Source organism: Myotis brandtii, unplaced genomic scaffold (genome assembly GCF_000412655.1).
Source record: "Myotis brandtii unplaced genomic scaffold, ASM41265v1 scaffold224, whole genome shotgun sequence".
In the NCBI taxonomy this organism is placed as follows: Eukaryota; Metazoa; Chordata; class Mammalia; order Chiroptera; family Vespertilionidae; genus Myotis; species Myotis brandtii.
The window spans coordinates 210,574-229,749 of NW_005358400.1; the positions used below are offsets into that span (position 1 = coordinate 210,574).

Here is a 19,176-nt window from a genome sequence, read left to right on the forward strand (position 1 = left end):
GGTAACAAACACAGTAAATAAATAAGTGTACCACATTACCATGACCCAGATACTCTAAAGGTGAACCTTAGTGTCTACCCATGTATCCGTCCAGTTCCTTTTCTGTATGTGGTACATACATACATGGGCACACACACACTCCCGACTGCTGTGGCATGAAGGTTCACAGGTGCAACACTTCAAAACTACAGGAGTCATAGTCCAAAAGTTCCACAAAGCCAACAATTCTGGTCTCCTGGGGAAGTACCATCCCGCACCCTCACTGTCCTTGCTTCCTCCTTCCAAATTCCATCCCTGGGCAAGTCCTTGGTTCATCATTGGGAGAATCTGCTCTTGAAATCTTTAAGGGTCTTGGCCATCATCAGTGCAATGTGCTCCCAGGCTTCTTGCTGCTGCTGACCATCTGTGCCAAGTGGGCACTGGTGGTGCCTGTGCAGTCATAAGCCGGCTTCCCAGGGATGGGGTAAAAGCTGTGACTACGGGCACTGTTAGAGGAGCACTGATGCTTGTTGTGAGGTATGGGGGCTGGCATGACCTTGACTTTTTCCTGGACAGCTGCTCCTCCTATTTCAAATAAGGGGACAAAGATGGTCATTGTATGTTAGCCCTTGGGCCTATTGGCACTGATATTCAGTGTCACTGCTCACAGCCACTCCTCTCTGGCATCCTGAAGCCTCATGTGCATCTCCAACCATGATTCAGGTTCTTCTGATCTTTCTAAAAGTTGCAGTGACAATGCCTCTTCTATAATTGATCTGTTTCTTCAGCTAGTGCACCAGTGTATTTCTCTAGGCGATGTAGCTGATCAGGTGTAGAACTCTCCAAAATGGATTCAAGAACAGAATATGGAACTCCTCCCACTCGAAAGAGTAAGTTGACATTGTTTCTAAGGACCTGGATACATTCCTGGATCAAGGTCATCATTTTGCAGCAACAAGCCCACTTGGAACCATCCTAGAGTGCACTCTGAGTCCTGTAATCCCACCTTCTTCCTCTTCTTGAGGTGAAGCTAGTGCTCTTTCCTTTGGTTGGAAGGAGGGCACCAATTCAAAGGCAGGAAGCAGATGGTAAGTCCTGCCTTAACTACTTGGCTGAACCCTGAATGATCAGAGGTCTGGCAACATGGGTGACACATCAGGAGGGACCTTTTTCAGCTTGGCCCCTTCTGCTCCAGATGTCTGTGGCTTCTCTGACTTGCCTCCGTTTTCTACTTTTTTTTTATCATAGCCATTCTAACAGATGTGAAGTTGATATCTTACTGTATCACTCACCCAAGGATATTTCTATTGATTTTAGAGAGGGAGGAAGGGGGAGAGAGAGACAGAAAGAGAAACATTGATGAGACAGATAAACAGCAATCAGTTGCCTTCTGCCTGCACACACCCTGACAGGGAATCTAGCCTGAAACCTAGGTATGAGCCCTGACCTGGGATCAAAGCCACAGGCTTCCAGTGAACACGATGATGCTCCAACCAAAGAGCCACCAGGTGTTGATTTGTATTTCCCTGATGGTTAGTGGTGTTGAACATCTTTTCATGTACCTGTTGGCCATCTGTAGGTTTTCTTTGTAAAAATGTCTATTCAGATCTTCTGCCCATTTTTAAATTAAACTTGCTGTGTCCTTTTTTTTGTAATTGAGTTTTATGATTTCTTCGTATATTTTGATATTAGTTTCTTATCAAATGTTTGATTTGCAAATATTTTCTCCCATTCAGTAGGTTGCCTTTCCATTTTGTTGATAGTTTATCTTGCTGTGCAGAAGCTTTTCAGCTTGATATTGTCTCATTTATTCATTTTGTTTTTGTTTTTAGATTCAAAACATTATCACCAAGCCCTGCATCAAGGAGCTTACTGCCTATGCTTTCACCTAAGCATTTCATGGTCAGATCTTATGTTCTTCAATTCTCTAATCCATTTTGACTTAATTTTTTCATATGATGTAAGGTAGTGGTCAACTTTTTTCCTTTAGTATGTGACTATGTAACCCACCCCACCATTCTTTTCACATTATTTCTAAAAATGATGAGCTGTTATGTAACATGTTACCACAGACAAACAGCCTCTTAGCTTAAGAACTGTAGAAACTAAGGCCAAAACAAGCAGACTGACAGTTAGACATTATGGCTCTCAGATATTTGCTGACCTTCAACAGGTTATCTGAACAAACCATCTTGGCTTGCACTTAGTCCCCTTCTCAGAGATCTCTGAACTCCCTTAATTAGATTTCTTTGTTCTGTTTTATTTTCTTCCTCATTACAAAACTCCCTGCCCATGTCCAGTTGTTAGGATGGTCTTTGTAATGAGAGTTGCCTGTCTTCTCAAGCAGCTGGCTCTTCAATAAGCCTACTTTTCTGCCACCAACCTCTGTCTCTTGATTATTGGCTTTCATGCAGCCAAACCTGGGTTTGGTATCAGAATTAGTGTGCCAGCTAGGAAGTCTTGGACCCCGACAGGTCTAGCCCTTTTCAGTCCACATGCTGCGTGGGGCAGGCCAACCCCACATCAGAGACTCCAGGGACATCCCAGCAGCTGCCTAGAGTTTCTTACCTCAATGACTCTCCCTGATCACCCTCTCACTCTCATAGCATCAGCTGCCTGCAAAAAATTTATTGGTGGAATAAATTCGTCATTAAGGAAGTGGTTGGGCTCCAAGCCTGGGTAAGTTTAACAGGTGTGCATACCTGCAATCCTCTATCTCCTCCATTTGGACTGTGTGACAGTTGGACCTTGTAAAAGTCATTTGTGTACTTGGTTTGTGTGAGATAAGATTCTAAGACTAGTGTCTCACACCTTCTTTCTGGAGGATTTGGCTTGAGAATACTCATTTGTTTGAGTTTTATCTTTGTTTTTTGTTTTTGTTTTTTGTTTTTTTATTTTACACTTTTTTAAAAATATATTTTATTGATTTTTTACAGAGAGGAAGGGAGAGAGATAGAGAGTTAGAAACATCGATGAGAGAGAAACATCGACCAGCTGCCTCCTGCACATCTCCCACTGGGGATGTGCCCGCAACCCAGGTACATGCCTTTGACCGGAATCAAACCTGGGACCTTTCAGTCCGCAGGCCGACGCTCTATCCACTGAGCCAAACCGGTTTCGGCTATTTTACACTTTTTTAAAATTGTTATTTATTAAGGTATTACAAATGTGTTTTTATCCCCCCATTATCCCCCTACACCCCCCCCACTCATGCCCTCATCCCCTGTTGTCTGTATCCATTGGTTATGCTTATATGCAGGCATACAAGTCCTTTGGTTGATCTATCCCCCTTCCCCCCACCCTCCTCTACCTCTGAGGTTTGAGCATCTGATCGATGCTTCTCTGTCTCTAGATCTGTTTTTGTTCATCAGTTTATGTTGTTCATTAAATTACACAAATGAGTGAGATCATGTGATATTTATCTTTCTCTGATTGATTTATTTCACTTAGCATAATGCTCTCCAACTCCATCCTTGCTCTTGCAAATGGTAGGAGTTCCTTCCTCTTTACTGCAGCATAGTATTCCATTGCATAGATGTGCCAAACTTTATTTCTGTTTTAAAATGGGTGGCTCAGTCTCAGTTCCACCAGAGAGTCCATTAGGCCTTTTCTAGCTGATCGATCAACTTACCGCTATAAGCCAATGGCTAATTGGAATTGTTTTGCCAAAGGTCTGGTAAATGGGTTAGGTTTTTGTCTTATTCATAAGCTTTCATGATGTTACATAATAAATATTCTATTCAAAAAGGATATACATCAGCGGTTCTCAACCTGTGGGTCGCGACCCCTTTGGGGGTTGAACAACCCTTTCACAGGGGTCACCTAAGACCATCAGAAAACACATATATAATTACATATTGTTTTTGTGATTGATCACTATGCTTTAATTATGTTCAATTTGTAACAATGAAATTTGGGGTCACCGGAAGGCCTGTGGCTTAGAAAATAGGGACTTTCCCGATCCTACCCGCTGAATTGGACAAACAACCCAGAACGACCAAGCCACATCCTGCTGGACAATAGCTGCCACCCTGGGACCCACCAGAATAACCAAGTAACATCCTGTTGTGCTAACATTCTGATGGACAATAAATGACCACCCAAGACTTCTCAGGATGGCCAGGGTGCAGCTGTACAAACTTCCCGCTCATCAATCACCCGCCACAAGCTACCTCAGATAAACCTGATTGGTCCAACAGCAGCATAAAAAATCTCTGCCAGGCATAGGCGGGGGTGACCCCCCGGCCTGCACCCCCAGACCGTGGGACCTCACCCGAGAGCTTCCAATAAACGCGATATTTCGCTCTTACCCTGCTTGTCTTGGTCAATTTATTGGCTTCGGTCAGATTAAATCTTACATCTCAGATTAAACCTTACATTAAACATTATATCTTGGTGCCAAAACCCAGGAGGTCTACCACGCTTTTTGGCCAGGACCTCCCTGACCGGACCAGCTGGCCTCCAAACCGATCTTCGCCCAGCGGTGAGGTAAGCTTCCACCAGTTCTATTCAACTTTCCTAGGGACCCCTGTCTGTAGTTGCGGCCGCGCCAGGGAGCCCTCCTGTAAGGTATCCCAGGGATATCTTCCCCGGACTTGCCTTTCCGGTGGGGACGCCCCCGAGACGGCCTGTCCCCTGTCTCTGTATTCTGAGTTCTCCCAATCGGGGACGCCTGCTTGAGAGACCTCTCTGACCGAGACCTGAATCAGTATGGGCAGCAATTCCTCCAAGCCGAGCTCCAAAACACCCTTAGGGTGCGTTCTCTCCAATTGGCGCGAATTAGGGTATGATCAGAGGGAACAGAAAAAGCGATGCCTCATCCGATTGTCCACCGAAATATGGCCTCGCTACGCTCTGGACAATGGCCCCATTTGGCCCCCAGATGGCACTTTCGATTTCAGAATCTTAACTGACCTAGCTAATTTTTGCCAACGAACAGGTAAATGGCCTGAAATCCCTTATGCTCAGGCATTCTGGTACCTCCGCTCTCGCTCCCAGCTCTGTATGACCTGCTCTCCCACCCAAATTCTCCTTGCTAAAATAGACCCAAAAGCTTCCACTCCACAGGTTCCAGATCAGCGACCCGCGGGCGACTCGCCCCGGGCGGAGCCAGAGGACTCAGCACTAACCATCCTGCTGAAAGCGCTTGCAATACCCCTGGTCCCAGCGCCTCCACCTGTCCCTACGCCAACACCCTGGGTCCCAGCACCACTCTACCCCCAACTCCTGTCTGCGTCGACTCCCCCTCCCCCTCTGTACGCTCCCGCTTCTCCTCATACCAGGGACCCTAAACCTCCGCTGGTTTCTTCCCCTATAACAGGTCAGACCAGGTCAAACCACCCCACCCTTGCTGCTACCTGGACTTCCCCTCAGACCCCCCAGACTCTAGCTCCTCTCCAAGAGGTCACGGGACCTGAGGGAATCATCCGAGTTCATGTCCCCTTTTCTCTAGCCCATCTCTCTTCTATAGAAAAAAGGCTAGGCTCCTTCTCTGCTAACCCTTTAGAATTTATAAATCCAATAAGATTCTGTTTTCTTTATAACAGGACATGATTGTAAAGTGGTTTCATTAACCAGGACTTTGACTGGAATTTCATGTTTGGGAGAAACATGCCTAGACTCTGGATGTCACCAGAAACCTTTAAGGATTTAGGATTGACTTTGAAGCCTATAAAAGCCTTTTGAAAAACAGCCTGGTGCCTTGCCTATTCACATGATTCATGGCATTCTTTTTATGGAAGAAACAAAGGTTCTTTCCTGGGAGATGGCAAAGAAAGAGCCTCAAGACATTTTGAGGGACTAAAACACTAGAGGAATTTACCAAAAAATATGCGTATTGCAGTCAAAATGCAATGGCAACTATGTGGCTTGGTTTCTTCTCCCAGAAAGGCGAACTAAAGTTCAATTTTCCTGCCCTAACCGGTTTGGCTCAGTGTAGATAGAGCGTCTGCCTGCAAACTGAAAGGTCCCAGGTTCCATACAGGTCAAGGGCATGTACCTTGATTGCAGGAACATCCCCAGTAGGGTGTGCAGGAGGCAGCTGATCCATGTTTTTCTCTAACTGATGTTTCTAACTCTCTATCCCTCTCCCTTCCTCTCTGTAAAAAAATCAATAAAATATATATTTTTTAAAAAGTTCAATTTTCCTCAAACAGATTGTCAAACTGCAGCAGAAAGGCCGGGAAGGGTTGGGGGGCAGGAGGGAGGGGGGTAAGAGATCAACTGAAGGACTTGTATGCATGCATATAAGCATAACCAATGGACATAAGACACTGGGGGGTAGGGGAAGCCAGGGGATTGTCAAGGGCGGGGAAAAAAAGAAGACATATGTAATACTCTTTGTAATACTTTAAGCAATAAAATAAAAAAAGAAAGAAAAGAAAAAAATTTTTTTTTAAAGTTCAATTTTCCTTATGATACTGCAGCAAAGCAGATTTAGGAGAGCCTATACAGTCAATTGATAATCTTGTTTTTATGGAAATAATCAGGCCAAATTAAAACTTGACTTAATGCAGAAAAAAGTCATAAGTTGGCTAACTTTAATATAAATGAGGGTGGTTTTAAGGGGAGAAATTGTCTTTCAAAAGTATCTATAACACATTTTTGTGTATGTCAGATTCCTGTACAAATTATCTTGAAAGTTTTATTTCCACCTATACATTGACTGGATCCTGAATTTTTCTAGTTTTCTTAAATATTTGGGCTACAACCCTCTGAACTAATGTCTTATTTTTCTTTCATCATTTGACTTGAAGTTACTGAAACCTAAAAATTACCCCTGATCCTTGCAATTGGAAATTGCAGCTACACTGAATGAAATAAACTTGAAAAATCAGAACAGCATCCTGTTTAAGCCATGCAGAATGTACCTGATCACCTCATTGCATCACCACAGATATTCAAACTGCAGATAAGGAGGATCTGTCAGATGGTCACTGCTTGCTTTCATTCCAGCAGAAGGAACCTTGAGCCCCATATCTAGAAATAGCCTTTATTGACAGCCTTGCAGTCAGAAACTGGAGTGACTATTTATCACTATATAATGTTCATCTCTGTGTCTGTTCTGAAGTCTAATGTATTTGCTATCAGTACAATCTTTCCTTCCTTTTGCTTGAGTAATATTTGTACCATTTATCTTTTCCTTCCTTTAATTTTCAGTTTGTTTCAACCATAATATTTGAAAAGATTTTTATGAAAGAAGGCTATGGTTGTGTCATGTGTATTTCTTTTAATTTAAATTCTTTATTGCTTAAATTATTACATATGAGTCATTTTCCCACATTGACCTCTCCCTGACTGTTCCCACCACCCAGCACATGACTTCACCCCGCCTAGTGTCTGTGTCCATGGGTTATGCTTATATGCATGCATACAAGTCCTTTAGTTGATACCTTACTCTCCCTCACCCCCACCTTCCCTCTAAGGTTAGATGAACTATTCTATACTTCTCTGTCTCTGGATCTATTTTTGTTCATCAGTTTATGTTGTTCCTTATATTCCACAAATGAGTGAGATCATGTGAAATTTATCTTTCTCCAACTGGTTTATTTCCCTTAGCATAATGGTCTCCAGATCCATCTATGCTGTTGCAAATGGTAAGAATTCCATCTTTTTTACAGCAGTGTAGTATTCCATTCTATAGATGTACCACGATTTTTTAATCCACTCATCTGCTGATGGGCACTTAGGCTATTTCCAAATCTTAGCTATTTTAAATTATGCTGTTATGAATATAGTGGTGCTTATATCCTTTCTGATTGATGTTTCTGATTTCTTTGGATATATTCCTAGAAGTGGGATCACTGGGTCAAATGGGAGTTCCCTTTTTAATTTTTTGACAAAACTCCATACTGTTCTCCACAGTGGCTTCACCAATCTGCATTCCCACCAACAGTGCAGGAGGGTTCCTTTTTCTTCATATCCTTGCCAGCACATATCCTTTGTTGATTTATTGATGATAGCCATTCTGACAGGTGTGAGATGACAACTCATGTTCTTTTTGATTTGCATCTCTGGGATGATTGGTACTTTGAGCATGTTTTCATATATCTCTTGACCTTCTGTATGTCCTCTTTCAAAAGGTGTCAATTTAGCCCCTTTGCCCATTTTTTTGAGTTGTATGAGTTCCCTATTAATTTTGGAGTTTAAACCCTTATGGGATATAACATTGGCAAATTCGTTCTCCCATGCAGTTAGCTCTCTTGTTGATTTGTTGATGGTTTCTTTTGCTGTGCGGAAGATTTTTATTTTGATGTAGTCTCATTTGTTTACTTTTTCCTTTGTTTCCATTATCCTAGGGACTGTATTGGTAAAGATATTGCTACGACAAATGCCTGATATTTTGCTGCCTATGGAGTCTTGTAGGATTTTTATGGTTTCCTGTCTTACATTTAAGTCCTTTAGCCATTTTGATTTATTTATGTGTATGGTGTAAATTGTTGATCTAGTTTCATTTTTTTGCATGTATCTGTCCAATTTTCCCAACACCATTTATTGAAGAGACTGTCTTGACTCCATTGTATGCTTTGCCTCCTTTATTAAATATTAATTGAGAATAATGGCTTGGGTTGATTTCTGGGTTCTCTGTATTGTTACATTGGTCTGTATGTCTTTTCTTGTGCCAATACCAGGCAGTTTTGAGAACAGTGGCTTTGTACTATAGCTTGATAGCTGGTATTGTACTCCCTCCAACTTTGTTCTTCTTTCCCAGGATTGCTGCACCTATTCTGGGTCTTTTTTTATTCTACATGAATATTTGGAGAGTTTGTTCTAGTTCTATGAAATATGCGGTTGGTATTTTAATTGGGATTGCATTGAATTTATAGATTGCTTTGGATAGTATGGCCATTTTAATGATGTTGATTCTATCAATCCATATTCCACTTGTTTATACCTTCATCTATCACTTTATAAAACATCCTGTAGTTTTATTAGTACAGGTCTTTTACCTCCTTACTTAAGTTTATTCTTAGGTATCTTAATGTTTTTGTTGCAATGGTAAATCAGATCGTTTTTTAGTTTCTTTTTCTGAGAGTTTATTATTGGTATACTGTGGGTGACCTCTGAATGTCCCTCTCAGGTATGTTGGCAGTTACTGGGAAATGGAACCAACTATGGTCGAGGGTAGTCTGGGAAACGGGGCAAGTTTATAATAGTCTAGGAAATGGGGCAAGTTAATAGTAGTTAGAGCAACGGGGCAAAGTTATATTAATAGCTAGGGCAATGGGGCAAGTTGATATTAGTAGCTAGAGCAACGGGGCAAAGTTGATTAATAATACCTTGGTAACGGGGCATTAATGATTAATTATGGTTTTATGTAATTCACTTGTTTTAGTAACAGCACTTAGCAACAATGATTGATTGTATAACCTTGAAAGAAATAAATAGGTTGCAACGGTGATCAAAAGGTGCCGCTGGCTGGCCATTCACCTGCATGTTGTGTAGGCGTCTTAGTTTTCCTTTCCACAGTATACAAAAAGCCATAGTTTTCTGAGTGTTAACTTTGTATCTTGCTACATTGCCAAATTCATTTATTAAGTCTAGTAGTGTTTTGATGGAGTTTTTGGGGATTTCTATGTACAATATCAAGTCATCTGCAAATAATTATAATTTTATTCTACTCTCCCAATTTGGATGCCTTGTATACCTTCTTCATGTCTGATCACTATGGCTAGCACTTCCAGTACTATGTCGAATCAGAGTGGTGAAATTGGACATCCCTGTCTTGTTCCTGTTCTTGGGGGAAATGAGTTTAGTTTTTGCCCATTGAGTATGATGTTGGCTGTAGGCTTGACATATAATGCTTTCATTATGTTGAGGTATGATCCCTCTATTCCCACTTTGCTAAGAGTTTTTATCAAGAAATTTTATTGGATTTTGTCAAATGATTTTTCTGCATCAATTGATATGATTATGTGATTTTTGTCTCACGATTTGTTTATATGATGTATCGTGTTTAATAATTTGTGGATATTGTACCAGCCTTGCATCCCCGGAATAAATCCCACTTGGTCATGGTATATGATCTTTCTAATGTAATGATGGATCTGATTCGCTATAATTTTGGTGAGGATTTCAGCATCTTTGTTCATCTGGGGTACTGGCCTGTAATTCTCTTTTTTGTAGTGTCTTTATCTAGTTTTAGGGTAATGCTAGCTTTATAGAAATAGCTTGGAAGTGTGCCTTCCTCTTGAAGTTTTTGAAATATTCTGAGAAAGATATGTTTTAGTTGTTCTTTGAATGTTTGATAAAACTCCCCATATGAGCCTGGGCTTTTATTTGCTGGAAGTTTTTTTTTATTCAGTTTCATCGGTAGTTGTCAGCATATTCAGGGTTTTTTTATTCTTTCCTGTTTGAGTTTTGGAAGCTTGTATTTTTTCTATTAATATGTCCATTTCACCACATTGTCCAGTTTGTTGGAATAGAGTTGTTTGTAGTATTTTTTACAATCCTTTGTATGTCTGTGAGGTCAGTTGTTTCTTCACTTCTTTCATTTCTGATTTTTTTTATTTGGGTCCTCTCTTTCTGTTTCTTGATGAGCCTGGCTAGAGGTTCATCAATCTTGTTTATGCATTCAAAGAACTAGCTCTAGCCCTAGCTGGTTTGGCTCTGTGGATCAAGAATCAGCCTGTGGACTGAAGGATCATAGGGTTGATTCTGGTCAAGGGCACATGCCGGGGTTAGGGCTTGATCCTCAGTAGGTGACATGCAGGAAGCAGTCAATCAATGATGCTCTCTCATCATTGATGTTTGTATTTCTCTTCCCTCTCGCTCCCTCTCTGAAATCAACAAAGATATATGTGAGAAGAAAAACAATGCTAGCTACTAGTATTTCTATTCTTTATGCCTGTGTTCCTTCTTCTCTTTCTATTTCTTCTTTTTACAACTGTCCCTTTAGCATATCTTGCATTGCTGGCTTGGTAGTGATAAACTCCCTCTGCATTTTGTTTTTGTCTGTGAAGCTCCTGATTTCCCCTTCAATTTTTAATGATAGCCCTGCTTGATAGAGTATTCTTGAAATCAGTTTGTTGCTTTGCATCACTTTGTATATTTCATTCCATTCCCTTCTGGCTTGATGTGTTTCTGTTGAGAAATCACTTGATAATCTAATGTGAGATCCTTTGTAGGTAACTCTTTGTCTCTCTCTTGCAGCCTTTATAAGATTCTCTCTTTGTCTTTAATGTTTGCCATTATAATTATGACTTATCTTGGTGTGGGTCTTTTGGGGTTCAACTTGTTTGGGACTCTCTTTGCTTGTGTGACTTTTTCTTCCCCAAATCAGGGAAGTTTTCTGTCATTATTTTTTCAATTAGGTTTTCTGATCCTTGCTCCACTTCTTGTCCTTTGCTAACCCCTATTAATCATATGTTACTTTGTTTCATGTTGTTCCCAAACTCCCTGAGGCTCTCCTCCCGCTTTCTAATTTTTTATCCAGTTGCTGTTCAGATTAGGTGTGTTTAACTGTCCTATCATCTAATTCACTAATTTGGTCCTCCACTTCTTCTAGTCTACTGTTGAAACCTTCCATCGTGTTTTTTATTGTAGCTATATCATGTTTTTATTTCAGCTTCATTCTTACATAAGTTGTTGATTTTTTCATCCATCTGGTTTATGGACTGTATGACCCTTACTCTGAATTAATTTCAAAACATATTGCATACTGCTGTTTCACTTAGTTCCTTTTCTGGTGATCCTCCTTTTCTTTCCTTGGGGGGTTGTTTTATTGTCTCCCCACTTTTACTGTCTCTTTCTGGCCCTGTGCACCCTACTTGGGGCTTGTGAGATATTAGACCTATCAGGGCAATGATCCACAAATTGTTAGCCCAAAGCCTGGGTCTGCCTTGAGTCTCTTGCCTTTATTGTCTGTACTCTGAATTGTATCTACTTGTCCCATTAATCTGGTCCCTCAGTTGTCTCCTTCAGATGCTCAGGGTGGTGGGAGGGTGTGTACAGTTCTCTAATGTGCTATGCCCTTTGAGGACCCAGAGCCCTCTGGCATGCAATTTTCTGTGCAGCTTTGGCATCCATGGCAGCGTAGCACCATAGGTCCTTCTGGCTGTGCACTTGCACCACTGTCCTGTGGCCACTGGCTGAGCACAACAGCTTGATCCAGGTTGCCTCATCAGTGCTTTCCTATGGCATGGAGTAAGTCGTGTGCTTGGTTGCTCCAGATAGCCTCTGCAGGACTGTCCCAGAGGCTGAGGAGTAGAGGGTTGGGGTTACTCAGGGTCGCACAGTTCCATTTTCATGTAGCTGGAGTGAGATATGCACTGGGTTGCTCCAGTTTTCCCCTCGTCAGTGTGGAGTTGGGGCTGGTTGCCCTGAGTCACTCAGTCTGTTCTCCCCTTTCACCCAGGGCCTTGCTCTGGATGGTCCTGAGTTGCATGGGTTATGCATGGGTTGCTCCAGGTTGCATAGTCAGAGCTCCCCTGTGGCATTCTCTGGGTTGCTCAGCATCATCCTGGCAGCAGGTCCACGTGCTGGGGGTAGTGTGGGTGCTGGGTGGCTTTGGGTTAGGCTAGAAGCACAGTTCTGGAGTCTGTGGTGGGGGTGGGGAACAAGGTTCTCCTTGGCTTGCACTCACTGTGGAGTCTTGGAGCGGGATCCTAGGACACTGGGTCTCAGCAGGCTGGTGAGGAGGCCTCGTGTGGGAGCTCACTCTGGCATAGTGTGCTCCCTGCATATGTCTAAGAGCCTGCTGGGAGGTACTTTGCCACTCACTGCCTGGGTACAGTGGTGGTTCCACATGGGTTATGGCTGGCAAGCTCCATTCTCTAAGCATCCTCTGCCCTTTCTTATTAAAACTAGAGGCCCAGTGCATGAAATTTGTGCACTTGGTGGGTGGTCCCACAACCCAGCCTGCACACTTTCACAGCCGGGAACGCTGAGGGATGTAACAGTGCACCAAAAAGCAGGCAGCCAAGGAGGAGCCCAAATCGGGGCCAGGTGCCACGCCACTCATGTGGTGCCTGCTGCTACCATAAGGTAGTGCTGCTGTGGAGTCAGGAGAGGCTCCCACCCTGGTAGCTGCACTCACCAGCTATGAGCCAAGCTTCTGGCTGAGCGATGCTCCCCCTGGGGGAGCACACTGACCACCGGAGTGCAGATCCTGCATGGTGATCAGTGCACATCATAGAGACCAGTTGTTCCAGTCATTCAACCATAATGGTTACTTATCTTCTTATTCTATTGAGCTTGTCTCCTCAACTGTGGTTAATTTGTTAATTCAGGCTGGATATATTTGGATTTAGTTGCTTTTCTGGCCCTAGGAGGAGGTGTACAACACTGATGCCTATCTGGCAGCCATTTGTGTCTCCACTTCATTTTACCAGCTCCAAAAATACTGGTTATGACATGAGGACATAAACTTCTCTCCTGTCCTCCTCATTGGATATTTTACCTATGGACTCATTCAGTGTATGTGGTTTCTTCAGTGCTCAGCTTCTGCATCACAGAGAACTTCTCCAGAGTTTGGCTGCACAGGATGCCACCCAAGTACCACCTAGTGGAATTTTATAAACCTTTGACAAAATTAATTACTGTAAATGATAAAAACTCTAAAGAAAATAGTGATTGGGAAATATTTTCTTAATATGATTACACACACACACACACACACACACACACACACAAACACAAATACATATCATATACTCCTGTATTCCAGTATCTCACTCACTTAACAGGGAAACACTAAAGGCATATCATGGAACAAAGCAAGCATGCCCTTCCATTATTATTCAATGTTATAGTAAAGGTTTTAGCCAATGCAATTTGACAAGATAAATAAATTAGGGGCATAAATATAAATAAAGAAGAAGTAATAAAGGAACTGTGGTACATCCATAAGGTGGAATACTATTCATCAGTAAGAGAACATCTATTGACAAGCAACTTAAATGATTCTCAAAATCATGCTAAGTGAAGGAAGCCAGTCTCAAAAGGGACTTTATTTTACTTTCTCTAGGTTCTCAATGTCTGGTATGAAATCTTCCATGAATTTCAAACAATCACTGACTGTAAGTGAATGTATGAATAGTATAAAATCCCACCACTTTTCAGAAATAGGAACATACCTCATTCTTCCATCATATTATCCACAATGCATGGTATTTATCAAGACCTCTGTCTGCCTTCTGCCTTGAGAGACAAATGGGCAACACTGCTCTCACATGGGGTTTTTACATGGGCTACTCATCTTCTCACAGCTTATCAAGAGCAGAACCTTTTACTTTGCCTCATCTACAGCATTAACCTGAATGCAAGGCTAGGAATAAGTGAATGCGTTTACACAGAATTGTACCACAGAGCTCTTAAAGACTTTTTTCATATTAAGCCTGTATTTAATTTTTTCATGCTAGGTATGTGTGACTCTTTGGTTCAATATATGCTTTGAGAAGCTCCTGATACAAGAGGATGTTAACTTCCAACATCAAAATTTGGGGGAAAATCCAATGAATTTTAATAGACACAGTGAACTCCTTATTCTGCAGAGTGAAATCAAATATGTCACACTGTGAGTGACTTTTTCTGAAGGAATCAGTCACTGGTGCTTCATTTAAGTAATCATGGAACTCCATGCCATCCAAGTCATCTTTCCAGGTGAATAATAGAATCATATATCTCATATACTTGAACCTTTGCTAACTTATGTTAAATGTACAATCTAAATTCATTTGTGTTTGGGGGAAATAAGGGGCAGGTATATTGGGGACAAAATTGAGTGGGAAATGGAAAAGGTACTTTTAAGATGGCAAAACAAGAACAGTGGCATGTGAACACCAGGACATACTGGTAGAACATGGAAATGTGCTTCGGAAAAGCCTATGAATTATTAGGGTAAGAGTACCAATTAGAAAAGGGATAAATTTCAAGTACTGTTATCCATATATTAAAGGGATACCCCCCCCAGGAAACTCACAATGATCTCAGAAAGCATGGATACACATAATTTCTATCAGCACATAATGAATAAATCCAAGGAGAATGTGATCTCTGATGGGCAGAGAGATTAAGATTGTGGTTCAAATGGAGAATGGAGAAGATACATATTAGGGTGTAGACCAAGAGACGCTCCAAAATGATCTTGAATTTTTATCAAAACGTGAAATTTATTCTAGTACCCTTAGAACAGCTCTTCTCAACCTGTGAGTCGCCAACCTGTGGGTCGGAACCCCTTTGGGTGTCAAACGACCCTTTCATAGGGGTCGCCTAAGACCATTGGAAAACACATACATAATTACATATTGTTTTTGTGATTAATCACTATGCTTTAATTATGTTCAATTTGTAACAATGAAAATACATCCTGCATATGAGATATTTACATTATGATTCATAACAGTAGCAAAATTACAGTTATGAAGTAGCAATGAAAATAATTTTATGGTTGGGGGTCACCACAACATGAGGAACTGTATTAAAGGGTCATGGCATTAGGAAGGTTGAGAACCACTGCCTTAGAAGAATTGGTGATATTTTATAAGGTAAAAGAGATTCCAGTTTTGCACAAATATGAGAAAATAGAAAAATTTTATTATAGTAACAATGAGCAAACAATTCAAATGAATGAAGGCAGCAGTGTGGGGATGACTCACCTAGCATAAGTAATCAGGCTGTAGGGTGATGGAAGTGTAGTAGCAACAGTTAGTTTCATAAGAAAAGAAGAGAACTAGTTATTCAGCAAACTGTTTACCTTGAGCTTGGTCAACCTCTTTCTACAGAAACATCTGAATATACTGAACATTGTTCTGTTAACTGTGACTCTCTTGTCTTTTGCTCTTTCTGGCATTTCACTTAGTTAAGTTCTGAGAAACAGTTTCCAGACAAATATTAGTTCTCCAGTGGGCAGATGATAAGGGCCAATTTCAGTCCTTCCATAAAAATTAAATTCAACAAATTTATGTACATATAGAAAGAATTCCATAAGCATCTCTGTCTATAGATTATCTACGATTATCAAAGCATAATTATCAAAGCATTGATTTCTCTAACTACATGTGTAATATGAGCATTGTGATGCTAAAGATAAAAAAATGGAGTAGAAGCCACAGGTTGAGATTATGTGCCAATCTAGAAAGAATCTAAAGGAGGAAACTTTACTAAGGGGTCATGGTCTTTTGATCTCCTGCATTCATTTTCTCTCTGTCTCTGAGAATTCAGAAGATAGGGAGCATCCATACTTTTTGCTTTGGAGTTTTAAAAATTGAAAATGTGTTCCTTCCCTCTTACATCAACCAAAACTCTACCAATTTCCAAGACTGAATTTTACTATACGCCCCAGCCCTGAGAGCCTGAGAGACAGAAACAGAGAGCTCTGACTTTGGGAAATGAGTTATATGGGGAAGACATACCTGAAAATATACAGGAAATATAGACAGATTTTCATTAGCCTAATCTTCCTTGAACAGAGATGAGATTTCTCTCCAGATTACTCTCAATCTTCTGAGGATTAAGTCAAGCATTCATTGCTGACTCTCAACTTCACCTCTGGCATTTGGCTGTCTGAGGAATAGTATTTCTCCCTTTCTTCAAATTCACTTTCTATTTCTGCCTTTCTTCTTTCCTGCTACAATTTATCCTCCAGCTTTCTGATTTTCTCTTCATACTCCTCTCTTAACTTTCTTTTCTCCCTCTTCAGCTGAGCTCTGTATTTTCTTGTATAGTTAGAATCTATTTCTGAATCTCCACCTCTGGCCTTTGGTGCATTTTATTAGAGTAGAATTCTCTCTTGTTCTGCATCACCATGGTCTGGACAAGGTCCAGCAGCTGTGTCCCTTGAGCCTCCTGCTCAGCCTCTGTCACCTTATTGTTGAACTCACAGTGACAATCCTTGAACTGCTCCATTAGATCTTGAATGCCTTCTGGTGCTACCTTTAAGTAATCATGGAAGTAATCATCATCCATGGCATCCAAGACATCTTTCTGGGTGAATAAGAGAATCATGTAACTCCTCGCTTTGGGTCCAAATATTGATAGCATCTTCTCCATGGCCTTTTGTTCTTCCTTTGTGTACCAGCCCAGCAAAGACCACCAGGAGCACAGTGTGAGGCCTGAGGGAGGTCAGAAGGATGCGATTAGCAACCTCACTATGTGTGTCAGCATCCTGTATTTCAGTGTTGAGAATGCCAGGTGTGTCCACAATGACAATTTTTCATTCCATGTGAGGCTCACTTTCTGACAGGCCTTGGTGATGGATTTTGCTGCCATTCTGGAATGAAATGTTGTCTTTCCAAGGATGCTGTTCCCTGTGGCACTTTTTCCTGCTCCAGTCTTACCCACTAAGACAAGTCGCAGTTGTGAATCTCTGGGGTCTTGATTTCCAAACCCTGCGACATCAGAAAACAAAACCATAGCATTAAGATTGACTTCCTACCTTTCCCACTGCAATGCCTCTGCCCAACAGTGTCCTTCTCTATTGGCCACTAGTGTCCTGTCTGTGAGAAAACTCTGAACTCACAGTAGGTCTATAGAACCCTTGTGCCTGACCTCTCTCCTAAAGGACTTGGTGAACACCGGGCACTTCTCAGGTGTCCCTTGGGCTACTCACTCTGTCTGACCTTTGGAAGCTAAGTGCTCACAGATGAGGAAGCAAAATGGTTCAAGTGAGAACTCTGAGCTGCTGCTGGTAGCTGTTTCTCATAAGCTAATGTAGGAAGTAACACAAAATCTGACTTTGGGACATCACAGTGGGAACTCCCCTCTCCCTATTAATATTCAAAATGGAACATTTCTTCTTCCCATTAAGAAGCTAAGTAGCCCAACTGGTATGGTTCACTGGTTGAGCATTGACCTATGAACCAGGAGGTCACAGTTCAATTCTATTCAGGGCACAGCCCCAGGTTGGTGTCTTGATCCCCGGGTGTGGGGTGGGAGAGATCAGCAGGAGTCAGCCAATCAATGATTTTCTCTCATCATTAATGTTTTCACCTTCCTCTCCCTTCCTCTCTGAAATCAATAAAAATATATACTAAAAAATAAAAAAACCTAAAAAACCCCCAAAAAACAATTAGTTGAGTGATTCGATCTATCCCTTCCTTGTAGGAGAGAAAGGGGCACATGGACAGTAAGGCAAAGTGTTCCTTTAGATTTCACGTATGCAGCCATCTCCTCAGGGTTTCTGAACCACAGGAAAACAAAATGCCTTACTTCAATGTTACCACCTTACCATAGAAATCTAATGAAGTTTTTCTATTATAAATAAACTAGAGGCCCGGTGCACAAAAATTTGTGCACTCGGGGGGGAAGGGGGGCCCCTCAGACCGGCCTGTGCCCTCTCGCAGTCTGGGACCCCTCGGGAGATAACGACCTGCACTCGGGGGGTGGGGAGGGGGGGTCCCTCAGCCCGGCCTGTGCCCTCTCGCCATCTGGGACCCCTCGGGAGATAACGACCTGCTGGCTTAGGCCTTTTCCTGGGTGGTGGCAGAGAGGCCCAATCCCTAGGTGCAGCCCCTGGTCGGGCTCAGAGCAGGGCTGATTGGGGAGTTGGGGCGCCGCCCCCTGTCATGATGCGAGCAGGGCAATAGGGGAGTTAGGGCACCGCCCCCTGTCACACACAGAGCAGGGCGGATCAGGGGGTTGGGGCGCCGCCCTCTATCACCTGCAGAGCAGGGCCGATCAGGGGGTTGGGGCGCCGCCACTGTCACACTCAGGGCAGGGCCGATGGGGAGGTTATGGCTCTACCCATGATGACACACAGAGGGCCCGTGGGGGGGGAGGGGTTGGGGCGCTGCCCTCTATCACCCACAGAGCAGGGCCGATAAGGGGGTTGGGGAGCTCCTCCCTGTCACTCACAGAGTAGGGCCGATAGGGGAGTTGGGGCACCGCCCCCTGTCACACACAGAGCAGGGCGGATCAGGGGGTTGGGGCGCCGCCCTCTATCACCTGCAGAGCAGGGCCGATCAGGGGGTTGGGGCGCCGCCACTGTCACACTCAGGGCAGGGCCGATGGGGAGGTTATGGCTCTACCCATGACACACAGAGCAGGGCCCGTGGGGGGGGAGGGGTTGGGGCGCTGCCCTCTATCACCCACAGAGCAGGGCCGATAAGGGGGTTGGGGAGCCCCCCCCGTCACTCACAGGGTAGGGTCGATAGGGGAGTTAGGGGACCGCCCCCTGTCATGAACAGAGCAGGGCGGATCAGGGGGTTGGGGCACCGCCCTCTATCACCCGCAGAGCAGGGCCGATCAGGGGGTTGGGGC

General features: G+C 42.8%; 1 long non-coding RNA gene and 1 pseudogene across 1 annotated transcript; one reads left to right on the forward strand and one right to left on the reverse strand.

The window, feature by feature from the left end:
* The first annotated feature begins 762 nt into the window (after positions 1-762).
* LOC106726076 lies at positions 763-7,087 on the forward strand. The gene is made up of 2 exons (XR_001362090.1): positions 763-1,067; positions 6,842-7,087. It is a non-coding gene; the product is annotated as an uncharacterized LOC106726076 (long non-coding RNA).
* A 9,283-nt stretch (positions 7,088-16,370) lies between these two features.
* The window catches only part of LOC102249130, a 174,399-nt pseudogene continuing 171,593 nt past the window's right edge, over positions 16,371-19,176 (reverse strand).